This window comes from Protopterus annectens, chromosome 3.part0 (assembly GCF_019279795.1).
Source record: "Protopterus annectens isolate FY-2018-M chromosome 3.part0, PAN1.0, whole genome shotgun sequence".
NCBI lineage: Eukaryota > Metazoa > Chordata > Ceratodontiformes > Protopteridae > Protopterus > Protopterus annectens.
Window position 1 is genome coordinate 927,687,807 of NC_056731.1, and position 27,980 is coordinate 927,715,786.

Below are 27,980 nucleotides of genomic sequence, written 5' to 3' on the forward strand. Positions count from 1 at the left end.
ATTAAACAGCACATATCTTTTTTTTCTTTGTAACTGTCATCAGTCCAACATTACATACATTGCTGAATTCCTGCCTTCCCTTAAACCTCACTCCTCCTCCTGAACATTACTCTGCATGTATCTTCCCACAATTTCCATTTATTTCTTTGTAATTTGCTCTTTCCATTTTCTAAAGATCCTTCTTCCAGTTTATTTCTTTTGTAATATTCAATACTTCAAATACAGTTGGTTTATAGAAATTGCTTTTTTTTTGGCAGTCAACAGAATTAAACTTAATAAGACCTAACAATGTATCAACAATTTGGATTCTGTGTCCCAGCTTAAAAGAATAATTTTCTTAGTTACAGCCATTTGCTCACTTAGTCTTTCTGACAGAGTACTCTGTAGGGATTTTTAAAGTCTGCCAACTCATTATACTCCCAAAACATATATTCCAAGGATAAATTGTTTCTGAACAGAGGAACCAGGCAGGTTATCTTCCCTCTTTGTTATTTGTGTTATACTTAGAACCATTGGTGAATATAATAAAGGACTTCGAAATTCAAGAATATAATTGGTATGGTATTCAAGAAAAGTTTGCTTTTTTGCAGATTGTATTATTTTGTACCTGATAGAACCAGAAAATGACATCTCAGTGTTGTGGAACATTCTGAGACAGTTACGATTTTTTTTAGATATAAAATTAATGAAGATAAAACAAAGGCTATAGTTGTAAACTATGTACCCACACATGAATTGGTTCAGCAATACCCATATTTATGGAGACATGATAAAATTAAATATTTAGGTATATGGATTTAAAAGAATTCTCTTGTCAGTTAAGGATATGTGAAAGGGGACTAAACAAAAGATAATACAAAAACTAAGAAGCTGGAAGATCTTGCCTATAGATAGGGAGAGCAAGAAATAAGCAGTAAAAGTGCTTTTAGTCCCTTCAGTTCTATACATAGGGCAGGCATATTTTTATCAACTAGAGAAGAAGTTGTAGATAGTAATGAATAAAGACTGGAAGGATTTTATATGGGGGGAGAAGAAGGTAAAAGTCAAGTGGTATAAGTTGATCCTTCCAATAGAACAAGGAGGTTAAGGATTACCTGATTTGAAGGGATACAGTTTAGGCACTAGTGCATAACACAAACAGAAAGCTATAATTCAAAGTGGAAAGGGATGATGATGAAGCAAGGGGGGGGTAAGTCAAGCAATAAGGAAAGAGTAGGATTCAGGATGCAGATCCTTAAGAAAAATAACAGTTGTACAGAATATTACATTCATAAAGTAGCAGAAAGTATACTAAGAACTAAGCCAACATGGGAGTGGAGAAGGATTCTGCTAATAAGGATGCCTGCAATTGGGGGTACAGAGACAAGAGGGAGCTGGAATTAACTCAAGGATGCTGGGAAAGGAACCAAGGTACTAGGAACAAATAATTAGAGTGGGAAAGGTAAGAGAATGGGAAGAGGCCAAGATGACATGTTGGCTGCAGGCTAGAGATTGTCTTCCCTATCAGGGATTGTTTTCAGAGTTTAGGCAAAAAGACAGGGATAGGGGAATCCTAAATGAAAGACATGCACTGGCTGAGTTTTAGTTGAATCTAGAAATGAACTGCTGTAAATAAAGGAATAATGAGTAGGGCATATAAAATATTGTACAATAACTATAGAAATTATGCAAGGAGGTCGGAAAAGATTGAGAAGAGAGATTTGATAGGTAATTTGCAAAGAAACAATGGGAGGACATATGTATGGCTCCCAAATACCCAGAAAAATATGGAAGATTTAAGATTTTTGTTTGGGAGTGTTTGCATAGGTACTTTTATGCCCCAAACAAACTCCAAAGAATTTTTCCTCAGCTAGATGGCAAATATTGGTGGTGTAATGGGCAAGAAAGAGGTATCTGGGACTACCTCCCCAGTAAATATCCTGGTTCAAATGTTGATTCCAGTTCCGATCGAATTCCTGATGTTGAATATACCCCTGATGATTGTTAGGATGATTCCAGTCAATTTTATAAGGTGAGCTAAGACTTTGATTGATTTAAAGCTTTTCACACATAAATTAAACTTAATTTTTTTATTAAAAAAACAAATGCATAATCAAAGTGAATTTAAGATATCTAGTGTCTACAATCCTCCTTTAATTCCTATAGTTTCATAATTTGAGAGTATATGCAAAGTTGACATTAGAAATAATTTTTTTTTTGTAAAAGATTTAATAATTATGGTGCTAACATTTTTTCTAGAGAAGAATGGGAACATTTGCAGTCATTACGAATGAGTGGAATTCATATAATGAAACCAGATAAAGGTGAAGGATTAGTGTTTATGGACACTGATCAATACAACATGAAAATGTTTGACTTACTATCTGATATTAACAACTATGTGCCAGCTTCCTTAAATGAGTTAAACATAGTATATAATAGGATAAGGATGTACTTAAATGATCTTTCATAGATTCTAGAATTAACGTGGATGTTTTCAATTATTTTTCAGAGCCTGCGCCTCAAATTCCCATATTGTTTGGAATTCCAAAAATTCATAAAGACTTGACCAACCTACCATTGAGACCCATTGTGAACAGTAGAAACTCCATTACATATCCTTTAGCAAAATATGTATACAGTTTTCTAAAGAAATATGTAGACTTGGAACAGCAAATATGTAAAGACTCTTGGTCCTTTTTAAGAAATATCAATGATTTTGAATATGATGAACAATCTCATTTAATTACCTTTGATGTCAAGGGCCTATACACTTCAATTCCCTATGATCTGGGAATTGAGTGGGTTTGCTCTATGTTAGACTTAGAAATGTTTCCAATGACCAGATTTTATTAATGGAAGAACTACTGAGTATTATTTTGAACAACAATTTGTTTTTGTTTGAAGGGAAGTTTTTCCTACAGAAAAAGGGTGTCACTATGGGTTCTCCTTGTGGGGGTAGCTATGCAAACTTGGTTATGGCATTTTGGGAAAGGCAATATGTTTTTGGTCACAGTCAGTTTTCTGATATGATAAAATTTTACACATGCTATTTGGATGACATTTTTGTCCTGTTTCAAGGAAGTAATTTACAGGCAGATGAATTCTTGATTTTTTTGAACAATTCTACTGAATTTTTGAAATTCACATATTGTTTCAGTAATGAATTTATTTCTTACTTAGATGCTGATTTAATAATAGATAGACTCAACAAAGGTTATAAGGCAAAGATTTTCAGGAAGGCAACCTATTCTAATTCCTTTTTACATTTTACCAGCGCCCACCCTTATCAACAAAAAAGATCCATTGTTAAGGGACAACTAGTTCAGGCGGCTAGGATGGTATCCACTCATGAAGATGTTGTGATTGAATGCAATAATTTGGCTAGTATGTTCCTAAAAACGTGGATACCCTATTATTGGATGAATTAAGAACCGAGTTAGCTTTTAAACACTCATGGGGCCTCTTTAAGGCAATTCTGCATGACCCTGCTAGTGTTGAATCACCTCCTTTAGAAGAAGCATTATCTGAACAAACAGTAAATTTTCCCTTCACAAACATGCCCTTGTTGATTGCTTCATATAGTAAAGTTGCTTTGGCCATCAAGGAGATTATAGTAAAAAAATGGGGGGTTCTTACTTCAGATGAAGCCTTTCATGGTATTGAAGATTTTAGGCCACAGTTTGTTTTCAAAAAGGGCTTAAATTTAAAGAACTTTTTAGAATTCCATCGTAGTATTTCCACTAGAAACCAAGGAATGTTTAAATGTGAATCTTGTCCCTATTGCAGGTATATTGATGTGGGTAACAATTTTTTGATAAGGGACATAAGGTATGAATCTAAAAGTAGATTCAACTGTAACTCTTTCAGTGTTGTTTACTTAGCTAAGTGTAAAATTTGTCCAAGATTTTATATTGGAAAAGCTGACAGAAAGTTAAAAGAGAGGTTGTATGAGCATTTATACAACATGAGAAAGGGGAAATTAGAGAACGCATTGGCCAGTCATGTTAATCAATATCCAGGCCACTCTTTTTGGTTTCTGAGTTATAGACCAGGTCCAAAAGGATATTAGAGGAGGTCCTACATCCTTGAAACTTGAGTTACATGAATTATGGCAGTTGAGATGCCAAGCTCATAGATTACCAGGTCTTAATGACACCTGGCTAGTGTTTTAAAACTCAAAAGTTTAACAAGATGAAAACTTTTAATTTATAGTAAGTGTCAAGGTTCTTAACTGTTTTAATGATGACTAGTTTAAACTGATGTAAAACTTTAAATGATTTATTTTATCAGATAGTGTATTTTATTTCATAAAACCATGTGATTAAGTGGTCGGTTGCCATGTTATTTTTTATGTTAGAAATGATTAGTTAAAGTATTTAAATGTTAGCACATTTTTGTATGTTTCAACTGAGGAAGTTTGATATTTATCAGATGAAAGCGCTTATTTTAATATTAAAGTGCCGTTTGGTTTGTTCCTGTTTCTGACCTTTAAACTTGTTTTATCATGGAGAAAGATGAGCTCCTTAAAGAAAATGGTGTATTTTTATATAAAGGAAAATATTCCTGCAGCAAAATTATTTATGGTTGTACTTATTCTTGGATAATATTGGGATTTAAATAGGAGATCAAACTTTAGTTATATCAATGTTAGAAAATTAATGGGAGTAAGAAGGTCTATGATGGTAGAATATTGTAGTGAACAAAAGTGTGCTTCATCTGACTAATTATCTTGCAGAATAGATTTATCTTATTTGGTAAATTTAGATCACACAGAGTTTCTGAAGGAGGATTTTTTTCCTAAAGTAGTCCATTGCTAGAAAAACACTTTTAGGTCTGGATTAATAATGCAAATAGGGCACCAACTGCCTGGGTTACTTACTATTTGGATTTAGATGAATTAGATTCCTATTAAAGTTATCATGGGATAACAAGACAAGCACAGACAGTGCTGTCTGTAGTGTAGGATGAGAGTGATTAATGATTAATGGCAAGGTCTCACACTGCATGTTTGTACATTTTCCATTTGTGAAATATATTTGATTAAAGAAATATCATAAATTGTTTTGGCACAGAAACTAGTTTTTTTTTTTTGCAATATGAAGCTTGAGTTTTTTTAAACGTTAAATAAAAAATCTAAAATGGAAAAAGACAAAGTGTAAACTGAAAGGAGGACATATAACTGTGTTACATATGAAGAACAGGAAGGTAATGAAGAGGGTATGTTATGCAGTAATGAAAAATGAAGCACATTTTCTTGCTCATGCTAAATTATTATGTTTTTGATTGTATATGAAAATGAAGTGCCACTCATATTGTTATTGTATATGATGCTTTGTTATTATTTGCAGAACTGGAGTGTGCATATACAGTATGCATGCTTATAAATTGATTTTTTTTAATGTAAATAAAAGTGATTTAAAAAATGATAGCTCCATGTGTATATCTATTGATGTTAATGGACAGCAGAGATACTGTACAAAAATGGCAAATAATTTCAGGAAGACTTATACGCTATTTATATCCTTTAAAGGAGAATGAAGGCTTGCCAGTAAATAGCTGGTAGACAAATAGCGTAAATCTAAGGCTGGAAAACAAGCTGAGGCTGAAATATCAGCACTGCATTAAAACAAAAGATGCTGTATGGCAGCAAATATTTGCAAGTAAGAGGACACCACAATAGCAGATGTTCAGGGAGTGGTCACTCCAACAGTTAATCATAGCATACGGGTTTTAACAATCTTATATTTTCATTCCTGTCCAGAAATTTCAGTAATTGTGCTTCACTCTCTAGGAAGAGCAATGCAATGCTTCTGCATGTTTGAAAACTACAGCTACTGTTTTACCAAGTGCTTTGTCCTTTTACTAAATACATTGTGCACTTTCCTCTTCTGTTATACAAATAAAACTGAAATTGAGATATCACCTTATAGTTTCTTCTAAAAATTTGTTAACACTGCTCCAACTTCATTGTGTAATACAGATGTAAGTTGTTAGTATTTTCCTATGCATGAAAACTGTGTATACTGAAAAGATATTTGATTGGAGCTAATGTGAAATATAAATAAATAGCATCTTATTTATATTCTACTAACTTATCTTTAATTTCCCTAAAATGGCTAAAATTTTTCTAAATATCAAATCATTGTCATGTAAGTTGTATCTATTCTTAACCAATGTTTTCACACTATGTCTGATTTGGTCTAATTATTTAAACTATAAATGTTTTGTATTATTTTTGAAGACTGTAAAATTATTGTTCTTAAACTGTTTTTGTAATACTTTGGAGCCTTTCTCCTCATGCCTCCGCTGAAAATGGGTAGCCATCCAGTAAGACTTTCCTGGTAATCAAATGTCAATAAATAAATAATAAATAATAAATAAATATCTGTAGGACAGAGTTTGATTTCAAATCAGAGATGGTATATAGTATAAGACTGAATACTGCTGATGGAGTAAAGGTATGCGATGCCAGTTAAATATGACCATAACTGGTTAGCTTGTTCAGCACTATGGGATTAATATAAATTATCTTTTAGTACATATAGCATGAGTAAAATAAAATGTTACTTTTTTAAGTGATAAACTGTATTTTTTTAATTTTATTTATTTATTTACATTTGTTGACCGGGCTCGTCTAGCTGGATACATATCCCTTTTCAGTAGAGGCCCGAGGAGAAAATCTCCAACATGAGTAAATTAATACATTCAAAATATTCTAAAAATGACTAGTTTCACATTACAAAATAAGACATGAAAAGAAAAAAAAATAATAAATCATGAACAATGTAACGTTTCATTAGAGTAGAAGTAAAAAATAAACAAGTCTTAATGTTTTAGTAGGGTTCATGTGAACTCAATCAAAAACTAAAACATTAGAACATTAGGAAACTTTTTATAGTGTTGTTCATAAGATATGGTAGGGTAATTGTTAAGGAAGCAAGAGAGAAGGAACCAGGGGAGGGGAGAGATGAAAAATAGATTCAATCAGGCTTTGAGCAGGGGCAAAGCCAATGCATTTTAAGGTGGTCTCTAAGGTGTTTTTTAAAGATTAGAGAGGATGAGAGTGAGGTGAGTCTATTAGGAAGTTTGTTCCAGATTCTACCCACAACATTGGAGAAGAGGGAATCGCCTGCTTTGTTATTAGAAGGGTTGCTGGGAATAAGAAGTTTATTAGCTGAGCGTAGTGTTGAAAGATTTTTATAAGGGGAGATCAGATTAGTAAGGATGGGAGTATTAGTAGGATGGTGCAGGATTTTTTGTGAAATCACAAGTTGATTGTATTGTAGTTGATTTTGTAGTTCTAACCATCTGAGTTCTTTAAGGTTGAGGCAGTGATGAGTTCTGTATGGAGAGCCAGTGGCAAATCTGGTTATGTTATTGTAGCTAGTTTCAAGTTTGGTGAGATTATGCTTTGATAGATTGGTGTAAATGGCAGAAGCATAGAATAGAGTGGAAGTAAGGTGAGTCTGGGCTATGGATTTCTTAGCTAGAGGTGTAAGGAATGGTTTTATTCTATACAGGGAGCCTAATTTTTTATTAACAGTTTTTATAATATTATTAACATGGGCATCGAAGCTGAGGTTATGGGCAATAGTTATGCCAAGTAGTTGAGAAGTAGAATCAGGGGAAATGCAGGTTCCATTGTCAGAGGTAATAGTGAAGTGGAACTGAGGAGATTTTATGGTGGGAGTAAAGAGTAGTAGCTTAGTTTTCTTATGGTTAAGAAAAAGGCAGCATTGTGTGAACCATTTTTCAACTGTGTTAAATACATTTTGTGTAAGGGTGTGGAGAGAGGAAGAAGACTTGGCAGTACAGATAAGAGTAGAGTCATCAGCATATTGTATACAGGTGGCTTGTGGAAAAACAGTATGGAGATCATTAATAAAGATGGAGAAAAGAAGAGGGCCTAGGATAGAACCTTGAGGAACTCCAGTGCTTACTGGGAGGTATGTGGATAGATTATTGTCCCAGAGTACTGCTTGTTGTCTGTTTTCCAGATAAGATTTGAACCAAAGGATTGCTTGTGGGTCAAGAGATTGGGCTTTTAGCACATTGATAAGTAGGTTATGATTGACCATATCAAAGGCTTTGGAAAGGTCAATAAATAGAGCAGCTGAGAGACAGTTATTGTTACGATTCCTATTTATGCAATCAGTAAAAGTTAAAAGGGCAGAAGTAGTGCTATGAAAGGGCCTAAATCCATGTTGGCAGTTAGCAAGCAAGTAGCAAGCTGTGGCAAGTTGTCTCAATTTTGCTTAAATGTGAAGAATAAAAGTTGAATAAGGTTGTTAGTAGGAAGAAGATTGATGATAAATGTTTTAAGACTTTGCTCAAAAGTGTATAAGTTAAATGAAAAATCAGTTGTTCTTACCGAAGAGTTTTGCTTGCCCTCTGAAGCTCACATTGTGTATATGATAGCTGCAAGAACAGATATAGACAAACGCAGAACCTTTCTCACAGCCCACAACTGAAACCTTATACTCTCCTTACATGACCCTAATACAGCAGCTGTAATCAACTTTCTACTCCAGGTGCAAGATAAATTCTTCCCACTTATCCACAGGCTTTATAAACTCACCAAAACTGAATGGCTATCCACTGAACTCAAACATCGTTTAATTCTAAGGGATTAAACATTGCAAAAAATGCAAACAGACTCTCACAACTGACAGCAATGCCTTGTTTACAGTCTTGTGTAACCTAGCCAATAAGTCCATCATATGGCAGAAAATAAATCTCCAAACAAAGAAACAAATTAGCCTCTTTACATTTCCCCAAACACTTTTGGAAAGAGGTTAACCTACTTACAGGAAGAAAATCTCCTCATGATCCCCTGTCTGCAAAACCATTCAATGTGGTACAGCAAAACTTTCAACAGAGGATTTCCTTAAAGAATTTTGCAATCTCCCATTAACAATCTCTACATCTCCCACAGATCATGCATTGTCCACCTCACCAGTATTCAACCCCCTCTTCTGCTTAAATATGTTGCAAAGAAGTCTCTATTCTAGTTGAAAATATTTCCACTGACATCCCTCCTGGATATGACAACATAAACCCCTGATTCATATATCATTGCAGAGAGCATCTATGTCTTCCTCACACACACACACACACACACACACACACACACACACACACACACACACACACACACACACACACACACACACACACATCATCTATGTCTTACACAATATGTCATGCCGTATATTTGGAAAACTGTCATAATTAAACACCTCCCAAAGCAAACCAACCCAAATATACATCTCACTTCTATCCAATATCCATCCTCCCAGTTCTGTGCAAACTTCATGAAAAGTGTATATTCAGCTCTCCCTCTATGTCCAGCAGTACCATCTGCTCTCCTCCAAACAGCATGGATTTTGGCCTGAGCAAAATACTATGACAGCACTTTGGTCCGTAACTGATGACATCCTGCTAAACTTGTATAGTGGTCTCCTTACAGTAGTATCCTGTTTATAAACCTGACAAATGCATTTGACCTCATTGACCACTATCTTCTCCGAAACAAACTAATTATTATTTATTTTTTATTTATTTCACATTTGTTTACTAAGAAAGTCTAACTGGGACAGAGTCCTTTTTCAGCGGAGGCCCAGGGAGAAATGCTCCAGATGCATGTCTTTGAAATGTGGGAGGAAACCACAGCATCCAGAGGAAACCCACGTGAATGTAGGGAGGACATGCAGACTCCACATAGAAGGCACCCCAGCTGAGAATAGAACCAGAGAACCTCCTGCTGTGAGGCGACAACGCTAATTGCTACATCACTGTGCTATCAGTCCAGATCCCCTGGTTTAAAATCTTCCTCACTGACTAACACTTCATAGTTAAAATAGGATGCTCTCAATCAGAATCTGCACCTATTAACAAAGATGTACCACAAGGATCAATTCTTACTCCATTTTCTTCTCCACATTCATTAACAAACTTCCTTGTGACCTCCTCCATCTCCCATTTATCCTCTATGCTGATAACATTGTCATTTACTGATCAGGTCACTCGCACACCAACATTCAGTGCCAACACCAGTTATACTTACATGAGCTCCACCATTGTCCCATAAACCATAAACTACTTCTCAACCCACCAAGACCAAAACTATGCTTTTTGGAACTGCACAGAAAATTCAACAAGCACCTGACTCTTTTACTATCTTTGACCTCCACAGCCATGCTATAGAGACAACCTCCACATTCAAATACCTAGGATTATGGCTTGATCAGTAACAAAATTTCCATTACCACATAAACAAAGTGAGAGCCAAAATAAACTCTCTCCTCTTCTGGACCCAAAAGATCCCTCCTTTTCTAACCCAACTAGCTAGAGCAGCCACTGGCAAAGGAGTTCTCCTTTTTCAACTTGAATATGGGCTCCCAATTTTTGCTTCTGCCTCCATGAAAAACAGTGCCATGCTTCAAACTATCTCAAACAGCATCTGCCAGTTCATTACAAACTCACCTTTCTATGAGCATCACTGCATCTCTATAAGAAGCCAAAAAACTAGCCATAAAACAAATATCTAACCTACTTTTAGCGTCCCAGCTCTACAAACTACTCCAGCTGTACACATTTTCTTCCCTTGCAGCTAGACTTCATTAAAATAGCTCCTTATACAACCTGAGAGACTGTTCACAAGCTAGTCCAACTCCCATTCCCCCCAGAACAAAAACTCTACAGCAGTGCACATGCTTCCTCCTATCAGGCACCTACTCTTTGGCAAGCTGTCCCCATCAGCACTGAGGAAAGCAGCACTTATTCCAAATTCAGACTGCAACTCAAAAAGCACTTCTTCATCTGAGCCAAATGCTCCTGCTTCAACACAGGACATGTCACCTAACTTGTCTCCTTTCCGAGTCTCTTCTCTTCTCTCAAGATTCACTGAATATTGACCTGCTATAGAGACTAATGTATGTATTGTACATTACACCCTGCTTAATTATACATTGCACTGTGCTTGTTCACTTGAATGAATATATACTGTTTTTCTTCTCTATCTGTAATTAGTCTGGACTGTTCTGTTATTGCTTACATTTCTGTATTTTTTTTGTTTGTGAAATGCTTTGTATTTCTCTCTTTGATCCAGAAATTGGTCAATAGTGATCAGTGCACTACTCTGATAAACAAATACAAATAAATTAAATAAATAAATAGCATGTGAGATGTACAGAAGTTATACCAGTCATGCTGACTGCACCTTATCTGACTAGACAGAAGGCCATGTTAGATGTTTAAAACAATTGGGAATAACAGAAGTGATACTAGGCCCATTTTCCCCTTGTTGGTAGGTCTGATGGGTGGACAAGAGTATGTATTGGTTCAAGCAAAGCACAGTTACATAATGGCAAAGTATTTAAGTATTAAATATACCTGAGGGTGTAGATGAGTGTTATAACTGGAAGTAGATTGTGAAATGTGTGAAATGTACAAGGTCTGTACTAGTGCTAACTGCTTTATTTGACTGGGCAAGACAGGAGTGTGTGGTATTTAAGAGATGTTCTTCATCTCACATTGCTGCAGCAATGTGGATCTTCGAACATCTACATTTATGGTAGGTACAAAACTGTACTTTATTAGTAACACAAATGAAAACTGACCCATTATCTCCTGTTGATTAAGCTGATGGGTAGATATGGTGATGTTTTGGTTGAAGGAGGGTATGATACAGCCTGAAGAAGTGAACAAGTAAAACAGCTGAAAATTGCAGATTTATTAATTCTATGATTTGGGTGTTGTTTATTGTTAAGGCAGTGTCCTCAGGACTGAGTAATAAGGCCTTAAGATTATACTGATAACTGGATAATGAGAAAACACATGACATTTTTACACCAGATTAAGTAGTATAGTATAAATAAGATTTAGGCAGAGTAGGAGTTGTATAAAAGAGATAAATGATCTGGGGAGGTTTCGTGGAGTTTTAAGAACTGGATTGTCTTATGCCAATTTAAGAAGTCTAGTCACCTGCTTAATGATTGAGGGTTTTAGGGGAAAGACTGGGAAGAATTGCACTGATGAATAAAGGGACATGATACACAGCAATAAGGTAAAATTAGAGAGGAAGACTGTAGATGAGAGTGTGTGATGGTAGAAAGTAAGATGGATGTTCAAGTGCCCTTCATGGATGTTCTTCAGAACTGAGGCTTATTAGTGCAATTCAAGAGGAAAAGTGGTGTATCCAGTTTTCAGCACAAGTAAATCACGTGTTAAATTAAAGGAAGGTTATATTATTGTTTAGTGATATGTTCTCCTAAATGCTGAGAATTGTTTAGATCATTGTCCAGAAAATATGGAGTCATGCAACTAAGAAAATAGAATGACTAATAATTTCAAGAAGACACAGACCTGCATATTCTGAGGCTTTTAAAAGTAGCCAGCCAAAACTACAAAGGCCTCCTGAGTGTAACCTAAGAAGCAAGTACCCTTAGCAGCCTCAGAAACACACTTCTCTGAAACCAAGAAATGTACTTCTCTGAAATCAAGGCCAATGTCAATGGCCTCTGGCTGACTAAATTTGCAGATGATTGCAAATTAGGAGCAGTCAAACTAGGAGCAGTCATAGAATCTCCCACCGACACATATGTTCTCCAGGAAGGGCTGTCACAGACAAATAACTGGTGTCAGAGCCATGGACTAAAACTAAATGCCAAGAAATGCATAATAGTATCCATTGGGAAGTCATCGACCCCTGGTGACTATCATATTGATAACACACCCCTAAGAGTTGATCCAGTAGTAAGAGACTTGGGGACACATATAATTATCTAGTCTTTGACCATCGTGTATCTACAGTAGTGAGAAAATCATTCTATGTTGTTATAAACAAAGGTATGGCATCTAGGACCAAGAAAGTCATTGTTCCACTGCATTTGGCATTCATCAGACATGTCATTGAGTACAGTTTCCCCCTCAATATGTAACTTACCAAACACATCCAACAACTGGAACGTCCACAGAAGTTGCTCACAAAAAGTATACAGGGTGTCAATAACATGCTTTATGCAGACTGCCTCAAGGCCCTATCCCTGTATTCTGTCTCTTACAGGCTGTTGATGGGAGTTCTATGCCTGGCATATAAGAAATTGTCATACCCCGCCTGAAGGACTTCTTTGCATCTCAACAGAATAAACAGCACTGGAATGACCTGTTCTAAAGACCTAAACCTTGCCTGTGATGTAAATAGGACCTTCTAGAGAGACAGGTATGTATCCCAGAGACTACCCCCTCTCTGGAACAGGCTTGTTAACCATGTGAAGCAGAGTTTCTCCCTAACCCAATTCAAGTGTAACTTGGACAATTGGATGGGGATCAGGAAATTCATCCCTTGTTTGACACCTATGCCTCTAATGGACACAGGCAGTCTGCAAATGGTTCATCTCCCTTGCCACTGCTTGTAAATGCTTCATCTCCCAAGCCCCTGCTTACACTTATCAAGAGTACGAGAACTTGTCAGAGATTTGGCATGCATGGCTAGGCTTAAAAAGGCCCTTGTTGTCATTAGCCTAGCAAACACCTATGAACCTATGAACACAACACAAGCAGCACCTACTTTGAAACATATGTCTAAGTGTCACAGTGTCTCAATTCAAATGCCAATAAGGCAACCCTCCAAACAATCCAACATCCTAGTCTTAGCTGACTCTGTTGTGAGACACACTAACTGATGCACCACTCACCAGGCTGTGCAAAGAGATGGTCATGGTCTGTTGCCTATCAGGTGCCAGGATTCATGACATCATGCAGGCACTCAAGTTCTTGCACTACAAGTACACAGATGACACAGTCACAGTACATGTGGATGTTAATGACTTGATCCATACCTTGCTGAACTATATAAAGATGGAAATGATAGAGCTCTCAGAATATGTGTCAGAGGGGGATGTGAACCTAGCCTTGAGCAGCATTTTACCATCACCAAGAATGATACTGCAATATGAGGAAATGAATATTGGTCTCAGCAATTTGCTTAGATACTTGTGTCATTCAAATGAGGTCAAATATATATTACTCTGGAAGAAAATTGAACACAGTTCTAACTGCTTTGCCAGATGTGGTCTGCACCTCTCCCAAAAGGCTTTTGTATATTGGATAAAAACTTGTCCACTCACACACTGCTTTTTTTAGGCAGCATCAGTTCTCAAAAGTTTCCAGCATAACAAAACAGAAACTGGTTAACATAAAGATTTTGCTCATTTCTAGGTTCATAGGTAAGTGCAAGGCTAGCTGCCCTTGTCAGCCATTGTCAGCTTAGTCAATTTTCTTTTTTGTGCTCCCATTTTGTTAGAGATTGGCCTTACCCATACCATTCTGGATAATTGGGTCTACTTTGAAAGCCCGAAATGCTACTTCGCCGACACAAAAATCACCGACGCCAGATAACCGACAACACACAAAACCGACAACGCAAAACACCGAACACCATAACACCGACACACCGAATGTAAACAACACATCACACTACATAACATACCCACTAGCCCTAACCCAAACCCTAACCCTAAGGTCCGACACTATCGCACACTCACCCTACCTGCACCCTAACCCTAACTCACTTAACCCACCCCTACCCCAAGGTCCGACACTATCGCACACTTCACCTACCTGCACCCTAACCCTAACTCACTTAACCCACCCCTACCCCAAGGTCCGACACTATCGCACACTTCACCTACCTGCACCCTAACCCTAACTCACTTAACCCACCCCTAGCCCAAGCTCCGACACTATCGCACACTTCACCTACCTGCACCCTAACCCTAACTCACTTAACCCGTCCCTAAACTACAGTCCCTCACTATCACACACTTACCTTACACGAACCCTAACTCCGACACTAACACACACTCACCTTTCCCACAGCCTAACCCGAAATCCCACAATATCGCACACTTACCTCACCGCTCCTAACGCCGTCACTGTCACACACTTACCGAGTCGCGATCGCACATTACCCTTGTCGGTCTTTCCGCTGTCGGCAAACCACCCTGTCGGTAAACTTACCTGTCGGTCGTTTGGTCTTCGTTTTCCGCGTGTCGGGGAATCGTCGGTTCGGTCTTTTAAAGTAGACCCGGATAATTATATAATTATATATTACTTGTAAACAAAACGAGGCATCAAAATGCTGAGAGTAGGATGAAACAGTTTAATATGACACAAACAAATATATTTAGGTTAGCACATTCACAGTTGCCTGCTTCCTCAGACCTTAATACAAATAGCATCAGTTACTAAAATTTTCCTTTTAAATATTCTACACAACTAATAAAAACAGACATATTTAATGAGGCAGACTTATCTTCTTTAAAATAGGTTTTAAAGAGACGGCACTATTCAGACCTGGAGGAGCATAAGCCTTAAAGTCAATAATCCATTTTAATTCTACACATTCTGTTTCATTGTGCAGGTCACCTTTTCTTGGACTATCATTAACCTTTTGTAAAACCAAGAACTTAAAACGGTGGTTCTCCCCAACCTCTGACACATGCTTGGCCAATGAGTTAGTTAATTTATTACTGTGTATATCATTTAGATGTTCCAACACCCTTTCCTTCAACATATGATTGGTCTTACCTATGTAAAAACACTCACATAGGTTACACCTAGCCATATAAACTATATATTTTTAGTTGAGCAATCTGCATAGAAGGAGAAGTGTATTGATTTCATAGTCAGTGGGTGTATAGCTATGCAAGTTGACCAAATATTGGGGCAGTCTTTACAAGTCCTGCATGCATATGTTCCTTTACGCTGTGAACTGAACTGTCCATAAGACCTATTGTGCCTATAGCACAATCACTGCTTCAAGTTTTTACAATTCCTGAAGTAAAATTTGGGGGTAGATTCTATCACCCTACTTATTTTTGGATCCTTCAACAGAATTGGCCAATTTCTCTTGACAATCTCACATACTGTATTGACCCCTCCAGAATAAGTTAGACACGTTCAATTTATTACCTTCGTACCTACAGCCTTTTCACTCTCTATAGTTATAGGGGAATGATCAGAAAAGAAAGGTTTTGTTTTTGTACATTCCAACTTGTTGACTTCTTCTATGGTTCTCTCTACTTCTTCAGTTCTATAGCCTCTATCCACAAGATCTAAGCAAAGTGCATTGAGTGCTTCCTCTGGTGATACAGGATCTACATATAATCTCTTGCACCTAAGTACCTGATTTGTCACTACATTCCTAGTAGTATGTCTAGGTACATACTAGACCGGTGCAGTATGTTACTCTTCCTACATTTTTTTCTATATTGCTTAGTGGACAAACTACCAAGCATGTCCTTACTAACTGTAACGCCAAGAAAATCAATGCTTTCCAGAGAATAGTGCAAATAAAAGGGCAAATAGGTAGTGGTACTCTCCAAATAAAGCACAACATTTTTCAGATCTACCTCATTGTCATGCAAAATGAAAAAAAATGTTATCCCCAAAACGCTTATAAAAAGTGACATGCATCTCAAACATATCACTGCTAAAGACTGACTCTTTTTCCCAATTGGCAAGAACTAAATTGGCATATGTATTCGCACATGCTGTGCCCATAGCTACTCCTACTATTTGAAGGAAGTATTCAGATTAATAAAGAAAAACATTGTTCTCCAAAATTAAATCTAATAGGGCACAGATTGTGTTATTCTTTGTATTGGGGTAAGTACTTTCCTTAGTAAGAAATTGTCTCACATTTTCAACACCATCTTCAGTCGGAATTACTGTGAATAGAGAATTCACATCTAAGGTAACAAAAAACATACTTCTGAATGCATCCTCATCTCTATGCTTGGCCCATATATAAAGATTTTCCAAAAATTGCTTCCTGTCCCTCAAAATAGTCTCCACTCCTACTAAAATGGATTTGGTTGAAATTATTTTAGATTTGAAAATGTTTGCTAGGAATATTATGTTAAAAACTATTTTTATGGATGAGATTGCTGAAGTGCACAATGTTCATGGGTTCAAGAAACCAAGTACTTTTATACCTGATAACTCCCCAGCAATGGAATTTTTATTAAAATATGTGAGGATGATTTATGGAAGAGTTTTAATGAAAATTGTAAGTCCAGCTTTTTTAATCTCTCATTTAAGGAGTATGAGGCACTGAATTTGTTGTCAAGAGCCAAGCACTAGGTTGTTAGACCAGCGGACAAGGGAGGAGGGATAGTTGTCTTTGACAAACTAGACTATCTGAATAAAATACATTAAATGTTGTATGTCAATACTGTATATGTAGTTCTGCAGAAATATCAGGTTAATGGTATCATTAGCAGATTGAACTTCTATGTATATGATATGCTTATAACTGATCAAATAGATTATTCTTTATACACATATTTCTCTGTTGAACATCCCATTATACTGGTGATATATGGTCTGCCGAAAGTACATAAAGGCCCACTGAACCCTCCCCTTAGACCCATTGTGTCTGGGAGAGGGTGGTTCACTGAGCCAATGTCCATATACTTTGATAAACAACTTAGGAGTGTCCTAGACAAAGTGAAGACTTTTTTGAGGGACAGGAAGCAATTTTTGGAAAATCTTTATATATGGGCCAAGCATAGAGATGAGGATGCATTCAGAAGTATGTTTTTTGTTACCTTAGATGTGAATTCTCTATTCACAGTAATTCCGACTGAAGATGGTGTTGAAAATGTGAGACAATTTCTTACTAAGGAAAGTACTTACCCCAATACAAAGAATAACACAATCTGTGCCCTATTAGATTTAATTTTGGAGAACAATGTTTTTCTTTATTAATCTGAATACTTCCTTCAAATAGTAGGAGTAGCTATGGGCACAGCATGTGCGAATACATATGCCAATTTAGTTCTTGCCAATTGGGAAAAAGAGTCAGTCTTTAGCAGTGATATGTTTGAGATGCATGTCACTTTTTATAAGCGTTTTGGGGATAACATTTTTTTTCATTTTGCATGACAATGAGGTAGATCTGAAAAATGTTGTGCTTTATTTGGAGAGTACCACTACCTATTTGCCCTTTTATTTGCACTATTCTCTGGAAAGCATTGATTTTCTTGGCGTTACAGTTAGTAAGGACATGCTTGGTAGTTTGTCCACTAAGCAATATAGAAAAAAATGTAGGTAGAATAACATACTGCACCGGTCTAGTATGTACCTAGACATACTACTAGGAATGTAGTGACAAATCAGGTACTTAGGTGCAAGAGATTATATATAGATCCTGTATCACTAGAGGAAGCACTCAATGCACTTTGCTTAGATCTTGTGGTTAGAGGCTATAGAACTGAAGAAGTAGAGAGAACCATAGAAGAAGTCAACAAGTTGGAATGTACAAAAACAAAACCTTTCTTTTCTGATCATTCCCCTATAACTATAGAGAGTGAAAAGGCTGTAGGTACGAAGGTAATAAATTGAACGTGTCTAACTTATTCTGGAGGGGTCAATACAGTATGTGAGATTGTCAAGAGAAATTGGCCAATTCTGTTGAAGGATTCAAAAATAAGTAGGGTGATAGAATCTACCCCCAAATTTTGCTTCAAGAATTGTAAAAACTTGAAGCAGTGATTGTGTTATAGGCACAATAGGTCTTATGGACAGTTGAGTTCACAGCGTAAAGGGACATATGCATGCAGGACTTGTAAAGCCTGCCCTAATATTTGGTCAACTTGCATGGTTATACACCCACTGACTATGAAATCAATACACTTCTCCTTCTATGCAGATTGCTCAAGTAAAAATATAATTTATATGGCTTGTGTAACCTATGTGAGTGTTTTTACATAGGTAAGACCAATCATATTTTGAAGGAAAGGGTGTTGGAACATCTAAATGATATACGCAGTAATAAATTAACTAACGCATTGGTTGGGGGGAACCACAGTTTTAAGTTCTTGGTTTTACAAAAGGTTAATGATAGTCCAAGAGAAGGTGACCTGCACAATGAAACAGAATGTGTAGAATTAAAATGGATTATTGACTTTAAGGCTTATGCTCCTCCAGGTCTGAATAGTGCCGTCTCTTTGAAACCTATGTTAAAGAAGAGAAGTCAGCCTCATTAAATATGTCTGTTTTTATTGGTTATGTAGAATATTTAAAAGGAAACTTTTAGTAAATGATGTTATTTGAATTAATGTCTGAGGAAGCAGGCAGCTGTGAATGCGCTAACCTTAATATATTTGTTTGTGTCATATTAAACTGTTTCATCCTACTCTCAGCATTTTGACGCCTCGTTTTGTTTTCAAGTATTTATATTTTTGAGTTTGTCAGGTCCCATTGCAATCTATTTGGTTCATAATTATATATTACCACTAATGAGAATAAATGGGATCATATCACAGATAATTTGAGGGGGGGCCATGCATGGATTAAAGCATTTAGGAGCTCCTTCTGTCCATTAGTAGCCCAGAGGACAGTCCTGCAGTAAATTTTCATTTTCTCATCCATAGATCCAAGTTGCACTTGAATGTGGACAGGGATGAACTTTGTTTTATGTGGCTTGGGAGTCTGTTCCAGAGCAGCAGTATCCTCTGCAAGATATACCTGTCCCACCAAACCATTCTGTTAACTTGCTGATGTGCAGTAAGTCCGTCAGTATTGGGTTGGAGGATGCCTTGTATGCCAGACACAGGTCACCCCTTGGCAGTCTGTAGGATACTGAATATAGAGATAGGGCTTTGAGTCAGTCCATGTAGGACATGTTGTTTAGGCCTCATATCATTTCAGTAAGGTATCTTTGTGGGTATTCAATTGTTGCATATGTCTGGACAGATACGTGCCAAAGGGGGCATTATATTCAATGATTGGCCTAATGAGGGCTAAGTAAAAGGGGAGAATAATATCCCTAAATTTAGACACAATCCCTTGTTTATAATCTGGGCATATAGAATAACTTTCTCACAACAAAGTTGGGTCACTGTCTATATATGTTCCCAAATCCCCAACAACTGGGTCAACTCTTAGGGCTGTATTGTTAATGTGGTAGCTCCCTGGGATAGACAACTTCCCAAATGATACAATAATACATTTTTTGGCATTTAGTCTGAGTCCATGGTTTTGGCATTGGTTATTTATTTGGGACAAAACTTCCTGCAGAATGGCTAAGTCATTTCAAGATTCAATGACTGCTCCTAGCTTACATTCATCTGCAAACTTAGTCAGCCAGAGCCCTTTAGTACTGGGAGCCTTAACAAAAGATTCCAGTCCTTACAACCATTCCTTACTCTGCAAAACATTGATATATGCATTGTCACAAAGATCTGGTTCAAGACCACTAAGAGCATCTCTTAACTGCAGGATTTCAACACCTACCACACATTCAGATCCACCACTCTAGATGAGGACAAGGTGACAGCATCTCCATATTTGTAAAAAAAAAAAAAAAAAAAAAAAAAAAAACGCCTAATCCCTAGACTAGCTAGACAAGATAATGATGTGGAACTCAACCTTGTCCAACTTACCATTAACAAGACCACTTATCGCATGGCTAACTATAGGAGCCCCTCTATGTCCCCCTCAGCCCATAACTCCTACCTAACTAGTATGGAGTCCCTATGCATTAAGCCAAGCACAATTTTCCTAGTAGACTTCAACTATCTCTCCATTAACTGGGAACATATACATCCTCTAACATGTATGCCTAGAGATTTTTGAACTTCATCAATGCAAACTCTCCGGACCAGATTGTCCATACCCCAACCGGGGCAATAAAATCATGGTCTTTGTCCTTACCAATATGGAACAGCTCTTCTCCATACCAATTGTAGCTTCCTCCTCAGTCAAATCAGACCACAAATCAGTCACATTCACCTTAAGACTGAAGCCAGAAGTATTCTCAAGTGCCTCTGTATTCAGAGATTATACCGAGGCTAATCTATGGAAACTGACCAATGACCTGGTTAAATTCAATGACCTCTTCCACCTCAATGAACCCACTGCTTACACAGAATCCTTTACTGCTGAATTCTATGCACATGTGAATACCTGCTCAAATACAGCTCTCCTGTCTGAAGTAAATACAACACCAAATTCAAATATAAACCCCTGTGGTGGAACCCAAATATAAACAGGCTCTATAATAAAAGAAAAAAAAAATCATTGCACTTAAAAATAAATGTAACTCTCAAGATGCAAAACAAACCCTTTCTAAACTTAAAAGGGAGCTCCATACTCTGATCTAATCAACCAAAGTCAGATATGAGGTACAAATTGCCACCCAGGCAAAAGACAACCACAAAGCCTTCTTTAACTTTGTTAGAAACTTTAGAAACAATGCCCAGCACAGCTCAGAACTGATAGAAAATATTACATACTCCGACTCAGAGGACATAGCCAATGTACTAGTGGATAAATTTAGCTCAAACATCACCCCATCTCCCTTTCCTCAGTCTAGGGATCTAAACATCTGTTAAAATATCAACAGAATGGTTTGGAGGGACAGGTATATCTTGCAGAGGATACTTCTGCTCAGGAACAGACTTTATATTCACATACCTGCATCTACACCACCTCAAATCTCCAATGAACAAGTTCTCAAGGCACTGCCTAAGCCAAGAACATTGTCTCTATGGGCCTTGGAAAAGTCAGCATTTGAGCATTCACACCAGCTAAGATCATGAGGATTATGTCGGGCTTTATTAGCCTGCCCTATAAGTGTGTCTTGCAAAATTTTGCACCTAACAAGGTCAGTCGTAGTTGCAAGAAAATGAGCAGCAACCTCATATTTAGAGGAAAAGATGCTTTCTGTTTGAAAAGGCACGTTGATCTGTGCGGTCTGTTAACCACTTGAAGAGTTTTGTCAGATGATTAAAAGAGGAAGGAATCAGTCCAGACAATAATGTTGCGTTTTTACAGGAGATTCAACATGATGGAGCACATAATGCTCACCTTGATTAAGCCTACTCTCAGGAAGGCAGACACTTCTTCAATAACAGACTAACCTGCATCCATTTTGCCTAATAGAGTGGAGCAAACAGTCAAACCTGGGAATATCCTGTCCTATAGATGCAGAGAGTAGTCTTATCCAGCGTAGTGGTGGTAGGCGTATTGTAAGCAGTCATCTCTGGATCATCTGCATTCTTACTGTCGAGGGACTGATTAGGTAAAGGAACCAAGTTTTTTTACCTGTGATGTTTCTCAAATTCTTGAATTCAGCCAACCTAAGATAGAAAGACCAAATCAGAGAAAGCGCCACAAGGTACTGACTCAGGTGGTGGTTGAAACAAGACAACTTTCTCTTTGTATCAGTAACAGGAATGATTGCCTGAAAAAAAGACTGCTCATAAGTAGTTGAATGTATCTGCCAGAATCAATGATTTGCTGTGGACAAAATGTTGAACTTGCACAAAAATGAATCAGGTTAGATATGTGTCAACACTGAGTCAACAAAGAAAATCAACAAATTCTTACACAACTGTCCTCCTGTCACAGGACGGACATAAACAAGGATAAAGCCGAAGTTTGTTCCTGCCACAAGGACAAATTCAAAAAGTTGTATTAACAGGAGGAAACTATCTAAATTCCAGTGTGAATTTAAAACTTTACAATAGATTGCAAATCCTCCAATGCAGTCTATAACACAGAGTCCTGATGGATTTTTTTTCTTCTACAAAAGGGCCAGAGTTGGACTCTGATCTAGTCTCTGTTATAAAATCCAACATGTTCAAACCGATGACTCTGCATCTGCTGTATTGAGGGTTATTACCCCACAGGGCAAGGTAACATTGTCTCTGTTTCTTCCATCTTTTCAATCATCATGTTGCCTCAGCAGGAAATTCCCGGAGGAAAAGTAATTTTCTAAAAGGCTTCTCCACTGTTAGTGATGCTAGCTATATCAACTCCTTTCATGCAATTCTCCAGATTTCTGAGAAGAGCTCTTCCCCAGATATCAGGCTTTGGTTGTCAATGGTAGGCCTTCTTTTTGAATTGTTTCTGACTTAGCTCTAGAGAATGCCAAGTTTTCTGCTGCTCCTTTATGTAAGATGTTGTGGCAATAAATAAATAATGAATTAATTGACTGCAGTTAGTATGCCTGGTAGTAGAGATGCCTGTTTTAAACCCAGCAATACTTTACTGGGAGCATATGTCCGATATCCAAATGTCTGAAGTTGGGTTGTTGAAGGACTGAATATCAGTCTGCAGAGCATCCAAGATAGCTAGCACATTTGCTTTTGTGGAGCAGCATTTTGCTTTGCTTCAGAAATAATCAGTCCGCAGAACATTACCCTAAATCCTCCTTATACTTCTAGCACTAGACCTCCAAAAAAAAGAAAAGGACATCCAACTCCACACCTGACTTCAGATTTGGAAAATAAAATACTTGACATATTCCTTTTTTATGTCTTTTTCTTCATGTTGCCTGCCAACAGTCACTTTTCCTTTGATACAAACTGCCCATTCATTTAATTTTGGACATAAATTAGTTATTGGATGCCACCACCTATGCAACAATCAGGGTCATGCATAGCCCTAACCTGTTACTCACCTGGTAGCCTCATGTTTGCAGATTCTCACAGTGCTACTCAAATAACACATGCATACCTGTGTGCATGTCTCTATTTGCAGCAACTGTGCTTATGTGCAGCTTGGCAGGTGTGCACCTCTCAGCCTTTCTGTTCAGTGCTAGTACACCCACCTCTGCTGGGTGTCAGTAATGCAACAAGTCAGGCTGCCTTTTACCACACCCCATACCTAGATTGATGAGTTAGAAATGACTGGTTATTTTCACCCTCTTTAAGTACCTGGGCCATTAGCTGATTCCTGGTCATTTAGGGCTGTATCCATCTTCACCATGAAGTTGACTGTAGACTTTGCATATTTTGAACAAATTTGGGTGCCCTTGGTTCCACCCTGATTTCAGTGGAAGAGTCCTTGTCATCTGGCTTCTCTTCAAAGGTGTTTCATTTGGTGAAACTTTAGCCACTAGGAAGAATAATTTTAGATACACAACAGAAGTCTTTCTTCTGTTTAAGACTTTCCAGCCCCAGTCACATGCTATTCTTTCTTTCATCATGTATCTTGGATGTTTAGAGTGATGTTTCCAAAGAGCCATGCTTACAGCAAGTATCTTAATGACTCAAGTCGATGTTTATAGAGTTCAGGAGAAGTTTAAACTAAGTGTAAGGACCCAGTGACTGATCCTGCAACTATAGAATTAGCATCTCAAAATGCATTTAATTCAGCTCTGAAAACTTCACCAAACAATAAACAGGCTGGACTTCCATATAGGTCTGTTAAAAAAATGCATCAGTCATTTTGGAGTGAAGAGCTATTAACTGCCAAACCCATAAGGCACAGCACCAAAGCAATGCTCTCAGGCAGACTGTTAACCTGGCACACAATATTTCTGCTGCTTCTGTCAGGGAGACCACAATAGCTGACAAGGTAATGACTAGCATTATCAATCTAGTTACAATATTCATAACTGTTTTGGACAGTGACTTCTGGTGCAGTTATTAGAAGGAATGCTTGGCTGTATGCAAAACTTTTCCTATATGACCTCAACGGTAAATTGCTGGATGCATCACTGGACAATTCATCCTTGGCCCGTCCAAAAAAAAAGTCTTAAGACAGTTTTAGGAAGAAGGTAGAAGAATGCAAAATGTCCGACAAAATATTCTTTACCTCCATCCACAAGTATATGAGAAATTATCCCACTAAATCCTGACCTTTTTATAAAAAACACATTAAACAACAGTCATGCCACTGAAATAAGCAGCACCATAAGAAAGAGCAGATAAGCAGAACTAACATTGGGCACAGTAACAAGGATACCGCACCAGGAAAAAGTGAAAAACAACCGGTGCAAACCAAATATTTCACTTTCATCATGTTGTATCTCTCATGCTCCTGTTAGGAATGTTTTCACAATTAGTAACTCAGTGGTTCCAACTACATAAGGCAAGTGGGTCAGAGTAGTAGTAGTGTCAAAAGGCTATACTGTACAGTTTTGAACCACACCATTTCAGGGACCTCTCCCTTTTATAGCAAGAAAACAGGCTGTACTGCAGCATTTTTGGGCAATCAAGCTATTCAGTCAGTGCCTTGCACTGAAAGAGGAATGTGTTATTCTACTATTGCTTAGTTCTTAGAACAGGAAGGCTAATGTAAAATTGTTCTAAATATGTCATGCTTTATTCATAAGGATAAAAATAAATGAACAAACATGCCAACACTACAGACTATGGAATTTCTTCTGAAGCAGGATGACTATTTCCATATTATATTCCCATTCACAAGGTTTGAACTTGGATCTATGGATGTGAAACAGAAAATGTACCCCGGGACTGCACCATGTACCACTAACAGACAGAGGTAGGTCGTAATTGCTTTATCCCATGCATGGGTCCCCTCATATTATCTGTGGTATGATCCCAGTTATTCTCATTGGGGTAATATATTATTATTGACCATGGGATGAGAAAGGCCAATCTCTGACCAAATGGGAAAGGTTAATTCAAGCACAAAAAAGGAAACTGGCTAGGCTTAAAGTGGCCGTCAAGGGCAGCTAGCCTATTATTTACTTCTTATGTAATATCGTGCTTAAATCTTATGAAGATTTCCAGATATTCCAAGTGAGAAGCTCTCACCATCTGTTCATCTTCTTGCATGTTTTTCACCTTTCTGCCGCACTCAATATCGTCATGAAGTGCCAGGTACCATAGCTTGCTCACCTGAGTCTTTTTTTTTTTTTTTTTTTTTTTTAGGAGGGGGACTTTGTTTATCCTCAAGTGGACAACTGACTAATTCATGCTAAGTTTTTTCAGTCTTCATTTTAACAGCACTGCAAACTTTGCATTGTTTTGAAAGTCTGTGCTAATTCAGCACCCCTCAAAAATCATATTTAATCCTCTCCCATTTAAAAGGCTTTAGAGAGTTAAAGATATACTTTTCCCTCACATTGTTCAACAGAAACAGTTGACTGAAGGGTAATTCCAAAGAGACTGGATGTATGTCTTCTTCCCTTTTTATGATTTCTCTTCTGGGATTATGATGATGATTGCAATGGTATTTGAGACAATTATGGAGTTAGAGCATCCAGTCATAGCAGAGCATTCTATCTTTGCTTACATCTTGGATTAGCCTGAGTCTTCCATTTTTAACTCCAGATCCAGATCAGAAATGGACCGTGCATTCTTCATATTTTGTTTGAGCAGCTCATTTTTGAGACCTAACAATGTACTTTTTGTGGGCTTTTGCATGTACATGCAAACATATACACCTGAAAGATACGGTAGTCATCTAGTTAGCACTCACAGCATTCTAGTTAGATGGGGACTATCCATTTAGTACCCACAACGTTCCAGACAGTTCTCTAGGCAGAGACTTTGCAAATTGTTACAGGCAGTAGTAATGCAATAAATGAATAAAAAAGGAGGCATCCACTCATATCCTCTCTTCAGGCTACATGTGATAATCTAGATAATTTCTTAACACCGTTTACATTCCAAATTAACAATACAGTCTGACAGACATTGTTAGCAGGGATATCACAATTACTTCTGAATGAAAATTGGACAGGAATACATTTGAGGACATAATAAAATGATGAAGGTGTCAAAGCATAGGTCTGTATGCATTTCTTTTGAACATCTCCCTGGCATTTCTGCTGGTTTGCCTTTGGAGCTGCCTACAACATTTCTTGCAGCTGTGAAGCAATTTATAGAAGGGATTTTGCATTTGAAGTTTCTGGATATCCAGTGGCTTTAGCTTGAGACTTAAAATTTCTTACTGAAAAACAACTTTGTTGCTAAAAAACAACTGTGATTCCTTTGGAGCCTTTGATATCAGCACAACTAAAGTGTTCATCCCTAAAAAAAACGGTTGAATTTATCTCAGCTAGTAGGAGTTCAAAATTACATGTACAAGGAGCCTTATACTGTTTTCTACAAGGGCTGAATGTCTTTGAGATCAAATTCCTCTATTATGCCCAAGGTGGTCTCTAAACATTAAGATTGATTACCTGGCATATTTCCTAGAAAGGACAACAAAGGATAATAAGTTTACAGACTATGGATGTACACAGACAGATCAAGTATTATATTTAAAAGTCTGACCACTGAGACATTATGATCAACTACATTATTTATGAAGGGTAAACAGGACCCCCCCCCCCCCAGCAAACACACACACATAAAGCCAGCAAGTTACTGATAGACCCTTCACCAATGTCTAATTAAATGTCCTTCTAATGTGACAAATGCACCAAAATACTGAGTGGGAAGTTAGAGGTGTAAAATATTTCTAAGAAAAATTCATCTCATGATGTTTGGCAGAGGTGATCTACAGGTAAAGGAACGTAGAAGCAAGGCGATCTACAGGTACAGGAACATAGAAGCATACTAGGGAAGTGATTATGGGGATCATAACACACCTAGCCATATACACTTTTAAAGAAACACATTAAAACATTCTTGCCATCCTGTTCAAGCACTTAATAGTGCTCATCTCCCAAATTTAGCAAGGCTATACATGACATCCCTGGGGCAAAGTGTGTCTACCCATCCAGTCATCAAGAGTAGCCTCAAAGGTAGCCAAGGCAGTACTTTGCTTGACTAGTGATGGTAACTTATCCCATAGGTTAGGAATATGTTGGGTTAGGAACCTATTCCTCCAGCGACACTTATTTAATTGTTGGTGTAGATTTCAGTCTTTAATGTGGGTATTTGTAAGGCCACTGGTTGTGTGAAGAAATGGGAGGTGATATAGGACTGGGCCTTCCATGTCTTGAAAAGCAAGAGACAGGCCATCTCTCAGCAACCTGTAGGCTACTGAGTATTAGAAGAGTCATGCTAATCTATTGGAGTAGTTAAAGGATTTAAGACATTAATGTTTTTGGTTAAAAATCTTTGTGGGATTCTTCAGGTGGGATAGCTAGAGAGTAGGATAAAATGAAAATAGAGTTTAAAAATGTGGTAGAAATAGAAGATAAAGAGATGTGCCTAAGAAGTAATAGGAATTATTTAGAGGGGATAACAAAGTCTGAAGTATTACAGAATAAGGGGAAG